Source organism: Caloenas nicobarica, chromosome 2 (assembly GCF_036013445.1).
Source record: "Caloenas nicobarica isolate bCalNic1 chromosome 2, bCalNic1.hap1, whole genome shotgun sequence".
NCBI lineage: Eukaryota > Metazoa > Chordata > Aves > Columbiformes > Columbidae > Caloenas > Caloenas nicobarica.
In genome coordinates, this window is record NC_088246.1 from 33,317,870 (window position 1) to 33,326,412 (window position 8,543).

The window sequence follows — 8,543 nt, forward strand, 5'->3', positions numbered from 1 at the left end:
GAGGCTTTCTAAGAAAATGCAGACCTGTTGTCAAACTGGAGTTCACCAGCACAACCAGGCTGAAACCAAACTCTGGAGAAGAGTGGTGTGAGGACATTTTGTGCTTTGATGTGCTCCCAGCTCCAGATGAGTAAGGGCTTATGTGTGTGCAGCCCACTTCACTCACAAGCAGCTGAGGGCCAGTTCTTGCAAAGCAACGTGCCTGCAGCAGCCAGGCTGGAAGCTCATGGGAGCTGCAAAGGCCACAGGGTTCAGCACACTTAAACCCATGCTCAAGCCTGCTCCTAATCACTTGCTGCTGACCTATCCAAAAATTTAAGTAATCTGTGCTAAACCAGCACAGTGCTCATTCTCAGTGAGTAGTGCCTGCGTCTGCAATCACCCCCTGTGCAATCAGTGGGACTGCTCCTGTGGCACTGTGTATTGAGGGTGTCGGTTGGAAAAATACACTTTTTTTTCTTTTTTCATTCTGTTTTCATTCTGTGTCTCAGAGCAGAAGGCAATGTGCCTACATCAGTGTTGTGCATCTTTGGACCACCTCCACAGATGCTGCTGATGAAAGGAACTGAATGGCTCTCCCTGGCAGCCTCCTCCCTGCAGGGCTGCAGGCACACCGGTGAGAGAACGACTTGGGATGTCTTTCTCTTCCTCACCTTTTGCTAATTTCCAGCTTAGCTGTGGACACTCTTAGGAAGAAAAAGTCTTCTGTCAGTTTTCTCCACAACTGTACTCCTATGAACCTATGGGATATTCTAACATACAGTATAATTTTCCTGGCAAGTCGCTGCTATAAATAAATGGTATTTATTTATTTACCTTTGCTGGACATGTATATTTGTAATTATGCCTGAGCCGATGCTTTATTTTGCATGAGCTGCCTTGCACAGATTTATGGATTGAGAATAATCAAATTTCTTGGCTGTCACACACTTTTGGTAGGAAATATTACACATGTTTATATGGAAAAGGATTTAAAGTTCTTATATTTATAAAGTGAGCATGAGCCTGCCAAGTTATGAAACTTTATTTGGAAATAAAGATTCTACTTAAGTGTTCTTAAGACAGTAGTATAAACATTGGAAATGTAAATACCAAAGATATGAGTGTCACCAAAGAAAGAGATTTAAAATTAGATTCTTAATTCCAAATAAATATGCTGTTTTGACAGAAACTCTTCTCTTTGCCAGGAAGCTGGTGGGCATCTGTTAGGTTTCCATTCCTTGACAGAGCCAATGAATGTCCTGGAAGTCCCCAGACTATGCATTTGTTTGAAATCAGAAGTAAATCCTTCCAAACAAACCTTCAGAGTTCAAGCATGAATCTTTTTGGAGGTTAAGAGCAGTGCATTTGGTGGAACCATTAAAAAGGGTCATCCTAAAGACTTGCAAGAGTTGCGGACTGTAAATGTAGATGCCGTGAAGGATGAAGGATGGTGCAGTCTACCTTGAGGGACTGTGCAGGCAAGGCAACTGTGGTTGCATTGACTGATAGAAATGGACATTTTTCACTATTAGGTGCTAAGGGAAAAGTGGGAAGAAGACAGTAGAAATCCCTTTTTTTGTCCCTTTCCTTTTTTTCCTCCAGTAAGTGTGTACTTACAAAATTCATTTATTCTGATTGATCACTTCTGTGCCTTTAGTCTGCATATCCAGTTATTATTTTTGCAGAGGTCAGGGTGATGCAGATTAAGGGCCACATTGGCACCACTGCAAACTAAAAGTAGTCATTGGACTCATCTCAATGTTAGGCTGTCATTCACAAAATACACTTTTTCTGAGACAGTTTTCCAGGTTTAACTTTAAATATAAGTCTTAGTCCCATTGCTCTCAGTGGAAGTAGTTCCTTAGGGACATATTTATAAATAGTCCTCAAAAGTAATATTGATTTAGTATTTTAGAAGTTGGCCCCAAGATACGTGTACATACTACCCTTTGTTCATAAAGCGTGAACAATTAATTTTAAATATTTCTCATTTTTTTAAGTGTGTGTGGGATTTTCAAACCAAATATTGAATATAATACTCTACAGCATAGAGGAGTCCCAAACATATGACATAAAAGAATAAATTGAACACACAAAAAAATTTAAATAAAAACGAGGAATTTAAAGATACAATGAACAAACCAACCTTGTTTTTCCTTTTTATTTTTTTTCCCCTGCCATTAGATTATGACATGCCAATACCTCATTAAACCCTTTTTCTCAATATTAGGCTTTTTTTCCAAATTTTCCAGTCTTGCAACAGGGATGCAATTGGTCCCTTTGTGCCTACACAAGCTCATCACTGCAGCTGTAGAATTACCGCAGAGTTGAGAATGTTGCAATACTTTCTTGAATGACAAATTAGAAAAAAATAGTATTTATATATCCTTGAAGCTGTTTTTTTGGATGCTTATTCTGGCTGCGTTATTTGCTAAGAGGCTGTTATGACCGAAGTCCATAGCATGGACTCTGAAGAAGCTAACATATCTCGTAAGTGGGGGGAAGAAAGGTCATTCCCTCTTGAGCAAGCCATTTGACATAAGGCAAACATCTTTCTTTTGACAGATGGAAACGTAATCTCCGTGTAGTCTTGCAGCTTTGTTTGACAGTTGGCTTTGAAAGCTGTAGAGAGCAGAGCTCCCTGTGCAGACCCAGGCATGAGTTTGAAGCAGTATAGGTGTGCCTGTACCATGCAGCATGTTACTGCACATGATCTGTAATGTGCAGGCGCAATATCTTCGTATGTGTGTGGTTCTGCATTCGGGTTTGTCAACCCTACCTCTCAGCATGGCTAATTAGCCCATGTTAGGAGTGCCTCATTAGTACAATAACTGGTTCTGTGTCTGAGGATTATGAGGGTTCTGCAGAATTCCTTATTGTGTGGTGTAAATATTTTAAGATCCTAGGTGTTTAGGTGTTAGTGCTAAAGTAAACTTACCAGCCTGAAACAAACGCACACAGAATGGCTGTCTATCCGTTGATAGAAATCAGGGAAGGAAACAGATTATAAAACATAAGGAATTCCTTGTCTTCCCTCACTACTCCTAGGGGTAAAATAGGCCATTTGTCTGAGAAGAAACTGGGGAAAGAAAGCTGAGAGAGTATAAAATCTGATTCAATTTAAAAATCCTTATAGTATAAAGATTAGTTGAAAGCAATCAGGGAGAGGAGATGAGAACATAATTCCTATGCACAGGAAAGAAAGAGTAAGTTTATTTGGAAAAATTGGGAAGAGTTTAGGAAAGAACTAGAATATATATACATATTTGCTGTCTGGAAATCTGCCCCATGGTGAGGAAATTGAAGAAGCTCACCCAGAAGAAGGTTAAGACATGACTTGATCTGAGTTTCTCTAAGGCTTCTTAATTTAGCAGACAATAGTGTCGTCAGAGCCAAAGTCTGTGAAATAAAGCCAAAAATCCTGCATAGAAACAAATCACTTCAAAGTGGGAAAGTTTTTGCTCATTGGAATAAGGGAGGCGATCGATTACATCTTTTGAAGTCTTTAAGTAAAGATCAGATTTCATTCTAAAGATACAGGCTGCTTACCCAGATGTTATGTGGCTGATACAAGAATTGTCAGGTGAAGTATCATGTCCTGTGCTATACAGAAGGAAAAACTAGTTGGTCACAAGGTGCTTTCTAGTCTTAAACTCTATTCAGGTATTTCTTCACATTTGAATGTCTTAATTTATAAACATAACAGTGTTATTAATGGTTATATACAATATTTTTAGCAAGTAAAACCAGAAACAAAACAGAAACAAAACAATCTCTTGCATAAATACAGTCATACAGAATCCCATGTCTTTTGTGGGGTTCAGATCTAGAAATCTTGGGCCATTTCAAAATCTCTGCTGCCACCTCCACAGGGTGGGTATCAATATCAATCTGCTGTCCTTTATGTATAATGGTTACCGAAGGAGCTCTGACATGTATATTTTCAGGGTGCTATACAGTTAATAAATTGTCTTCAGAAACATATTAGCTGTCAGCATTCCTGGGGTTTATACTTGGATTTAGGGGAGAAGACAGCAATGATATCAGTAAGTGTAGAAAACCACAGGAATTTAATACTGTCAGTCTGGATGTTTGGACTTCATGGTTTAGATTTAGATTTGCCTCCTTTGCAGTCTCTCTGTAAAATGATGACAATGATATATGTTTGCTTTCTCTGGGCAGGGAAGGCAAGAAAATTTTTGGCACTAAACATTTTAAAGGCTGCAGCTGTATTTTAACAGAAGAGATAAGGGAAGATATAAGACATGGCCTCCTAGCTTGAACTGACATGAAGTGGGGGGGAGAGAGAAAAAAGGGTTCACCTAATGGTGTGGGAGAGGAGCTGCTCAAGTTTGTGGTCCCAGTTACATCACTGGATGTGTCTCATACTCGCTGCTAGTAATGGTATGTGAAAAAGAGAGCAGGAAATCCTAATGTCTCCTAGCTCCTTTTAAATCTATATCTGCTTTCTTAGGGGTACAAAGAGAGGTTGTGCTGACTCATATCCCTGCTTTATATCAGTGGAATTATATGCAGATCTGTAGTGACATTTTGTAGTTCAAGGATTTTTCAGTTGTGCTTGGGGTCCTTCTTCCTGCCCACCTTCCTAGTGTGTTCCCATTGCACATTGTGGAGTTCATTAAAACAGCTATTTCTATGGATGCAGAGTTATTTTTAATTAATGTACATGGTCAGTCTGTTTAATATACCATAGCAGCCTGTATTTTTAGAGGGACACATGTTGCAGCTTATGACAGGATTAAAACTGTGATTCAGAAAGGATCACTGGGAAAAAAAAATTAAAAAAAAGAAAACCACCACCACCAAAAACTTCTGCTTATTACAAAGCAAAATTAGACTGATGTGGAAATCATTAAAGCAACCTGCTGTGACTCAGTGGTTAAAGGACATAAAAGATACCTTACGGCAAATCAAATGTAATTCAAGGGGAAAAACCAAACAAACTGCCAATTTTATATGTGCTCAGGACTCGTTTGAGGGAATCACAGAGCAATTGCGAGGCTGCTTTGCACAGCTTGTTGTTAGTTCCCTGGCAGAAGTAGATGTGTATGCCCTGTGTCTTCAAAGTTTCTTTCACTTCTTTGTAGAGATGACAAGAGAGACCTTGGTGCAGCCCTCTGGACTTTTTGCTCCAAATCAAAGCTAGTTCTTTCTGAAGCAAAACAACACTTCCACAGCAGAACAAGTCTCTCCAGGTACACAACTTTCTGCTGAAATTCCAGCTACTGATTAATCTCATCCAGTTCCCTCTTTTCCTTCAGCACGCTGAATCTCGTTTTCGTAACTTCAGGGGGAAAAAAGGCCTTCCTGAGCAGGCTTTCCAAGTTCACTCAGTATTCCTCATGCTGATGATATTGAACTAGGTTGGGTTTAGCATCTTAGCATCTTCATTCCAATCAAATTATGTTTTACCAAAAACATGCTGCTTTTTTTTTTTTTCCCCCTCCACTCCCCCTACAGACTGCGAGTCTGTCTGGCAAGCCCTTGTACAAGTTCTGAAAATATTCTTCAAAATTTGTCTCAAGATGCATGTAGAACAGCTTCATGGAAATTGTTGGAAGTTTATAGTGGAGCTAAAGATATCACTTTGATACAGGAAAGAAAAGCTGGCTAGAATCATTTTAGGCAGATTGTGCAGTAATATCTACAATGATATGGTAGTCTAATACCAGTCTGTTTTCAGATATTTCTAAGCTTTTAAACTGAAAAAAGGCTCCTTTTACCCTTTAATCTGACTGAGACAGGGATCTGAAAGGATTAAAAATGACTTAAACTGTTTTACTCTCTTTCCCCTCTATGTTCAACTTCACACTCTCGAGGAAAATTTTGGTATAAATATGACTATTTGCAATTATGGCTTACTACTTCTGTGCCTGGCAAAATTATGGAGAAGATTATTCTAGGAGTTATTGAAAAACATCTGAAAGACAATGTAGTCATTTGTCCCAGCCAGCACAGGTTCGTGAGGGGAAAGTCTTGCTTCACCTGGGGGTTATGTCGGGCTGGCAAGCAGTCACTAGTGGGGTTCCATAGGGATCCATCTTAGGGCCAGCACTCTTTAATGTCTTCATAAGTGAATTGTATGCAGGACTTATGGGAATACTAAGTAAGTTCACTGATGACACAAAATTGGGAGGACCTGTTGATGCTCTTGAGAGCAGAGAGGCCCTGCAGAGGGACCTGGAAAAATCAGAGAACTGGGCAATCACCAACCGCATGAAGTTTAACAAGGGCAAGTGCCAGATTTTGCACCTGTGACACAGCAACCCTGGCTGTACATACAGACTGGGGAATGACAGGCTGGAGAGCAGCTCCACAGAGAGCGATCTGGGATTTCTGGTCGACGGCAAGTTGAACATGAGCCAACAGTGTGCCCTGGCAGCCAAGAGGGCCAACTGTGTCCTGGGTGCACCCAGCACAGCATTGCCAGCCGGGCAGGGAGGTGATTGTCCCGCTCTGCTCTGCGCTGGTGCGGCCTCTTCTGGAGCACTGGGTGCAGTTCTGGGTGCAATAGTATAAAAAAGATGTGAAGCTACTGGAGAGTGTCCAGAAGAGGCCATGAAGTTGGTGAAGGGTTTAAAAGCAGGTACCGTATGAGTAGCGGCTAAAGTCACTTGGTTTGTTCAGCCTGGAGAAGAGGTGACTGAGGGGAAACCTCATGGTGGCTACAGCTTCCTCACCAGGGGAGGAGGAGGGGCAGGTGCTGATCTCTTCTCTCTGGTGACCGATGTTAGAACTCAAGGGAATGACAGGAAGATGTGCCAAGGGACATTGAGCTTGGACATTAGGTTCTTCACTGAAAGAGTGGTGGAGCACTGGAACAGGCTCCTCAGGAAGGCAGTCACGGCCCTAAGCCTGACAGTGTTCAAGAAGAGACTGGACAACGCCCTCAGACACATGGTGTGAAAGGTGCATAGTCATATGCAGGTACAGGAGCTGGACTCAATGATCCTTCTGGGTCCCTTCCAACTCAGGACATTCTATGATTCTATGACGTAAATTTTCTGTTGAATTTGACCTGCTCCACTGTCCTTCATACCTCCCCAGACCATCTGAAGGGAAAGTCATTTGTCCTAATGCAACAAAAATACTTTGAAGATTGTGCAAGACAAAGATTTAAAACACATTGTTTGCACTTTTCTGCACAGTTTGCAATAAGAACTGTTGCTTGTTGTAAATTCTAAACATTGGTGTTTCTTGTAGGCTGAGGTTCTATGAGATGTCAAGCATGCCTAAAATATTAAAAAATACAGCAAAGTCCTACACACAAAGTACAATAAGTAACCCCCTTCAGGAAGAGTGTTACTTGACCTAGCAAAAAACAGCTGAATATCTCTGAGGGAATCTGAGCCAGCATCTGCTTTTACAGCAGTGTGAATCAGAAATAAGTGCATCAAGGACAATACATGCTTCATCTTATTTAGATTAAAATGGATTTCAGTGCCCAGCCTTCACACTATTGATGTAGATGTCAGCTGTTCATATTTGCGAAACTAGAAGTTTTGTTTTTCCTACAGCTGGTAAATGGAATGAGTATCCTTTCAACTGTATCAGTAATGAAAACATACAAAAAAATATTTCCATTACCGTTGGGCTCTGTATGCAGTTATAAAACAAAACTTCATGAAATGAAGTGAAAAATTTCCTGGAATTCCCCTACCACATCCATATATTATGGTCCTTTACTTTGAAATTCAGAATTTTGATCCTTTTTGTATGTCACAGGTAGGAGCATTCTTCATCAAATTTGTTCCTAAGTCTTTCAAATTCCAACTTTGTGTTTTCAAGGCTTTTATTAATGCAGGGACCAGCCAGTTTTTCTGCATTCTACAGGCTTGGCAGCAAAACAAACAAACAAACAAAAGAACAATTGAATCTTTTGTTCTCTGGAGCCCAGATCTCTTCTCTCTCCTTCTAGCACTTCCTGAAAAGCAGCAGAAGTGGGGGGTTGTATTTCGCAAGTTACAGTAATGCTTCAAACATTGTGAGCTTGGAGAAGGTATCCTCCTTTCCTTTCCAAAGCATGAGAAACTGGCTACTGTGCTGGACTGCGATGTTGGATATAGAAGGATCACCTATTGCCCTGCACCGTCCCATACTCTTACTACCATCTCAGGAAATGAAGTGTTTGTGATAAGGAAATGGGTAGTGTTATGGTGTGCCCTATCATGTCATTCGTGAGCAGATTCTGAACTGATCTAAAGCTACCATTCCTAGTCCTGAAGTAAATGTCACAAGATACCTCTGTATGAATCATGATTTTACAGTTGTCATACAGAGCTAATGATGAACCTCAGCCAGGTAGTTCTGAGGTGGATTTTTGAGCCACTTTTTATTTTATTCTTGCTTTTCTTTGATAAGTCCCTTTTATACTGTGTGCTGATTCAATGAGGAAGGGTATCTTGCAGAAACTTTTTCTCTGCCCCTATGATGTCCAGTATGGATTTCTTCAACCCACATGAAACTCTGCAGCCCATTTAGGCACTAGTCCTGCCACTGACAGATTTCTAGAAAGGGCAGATGCTGAGGACAGATTTATC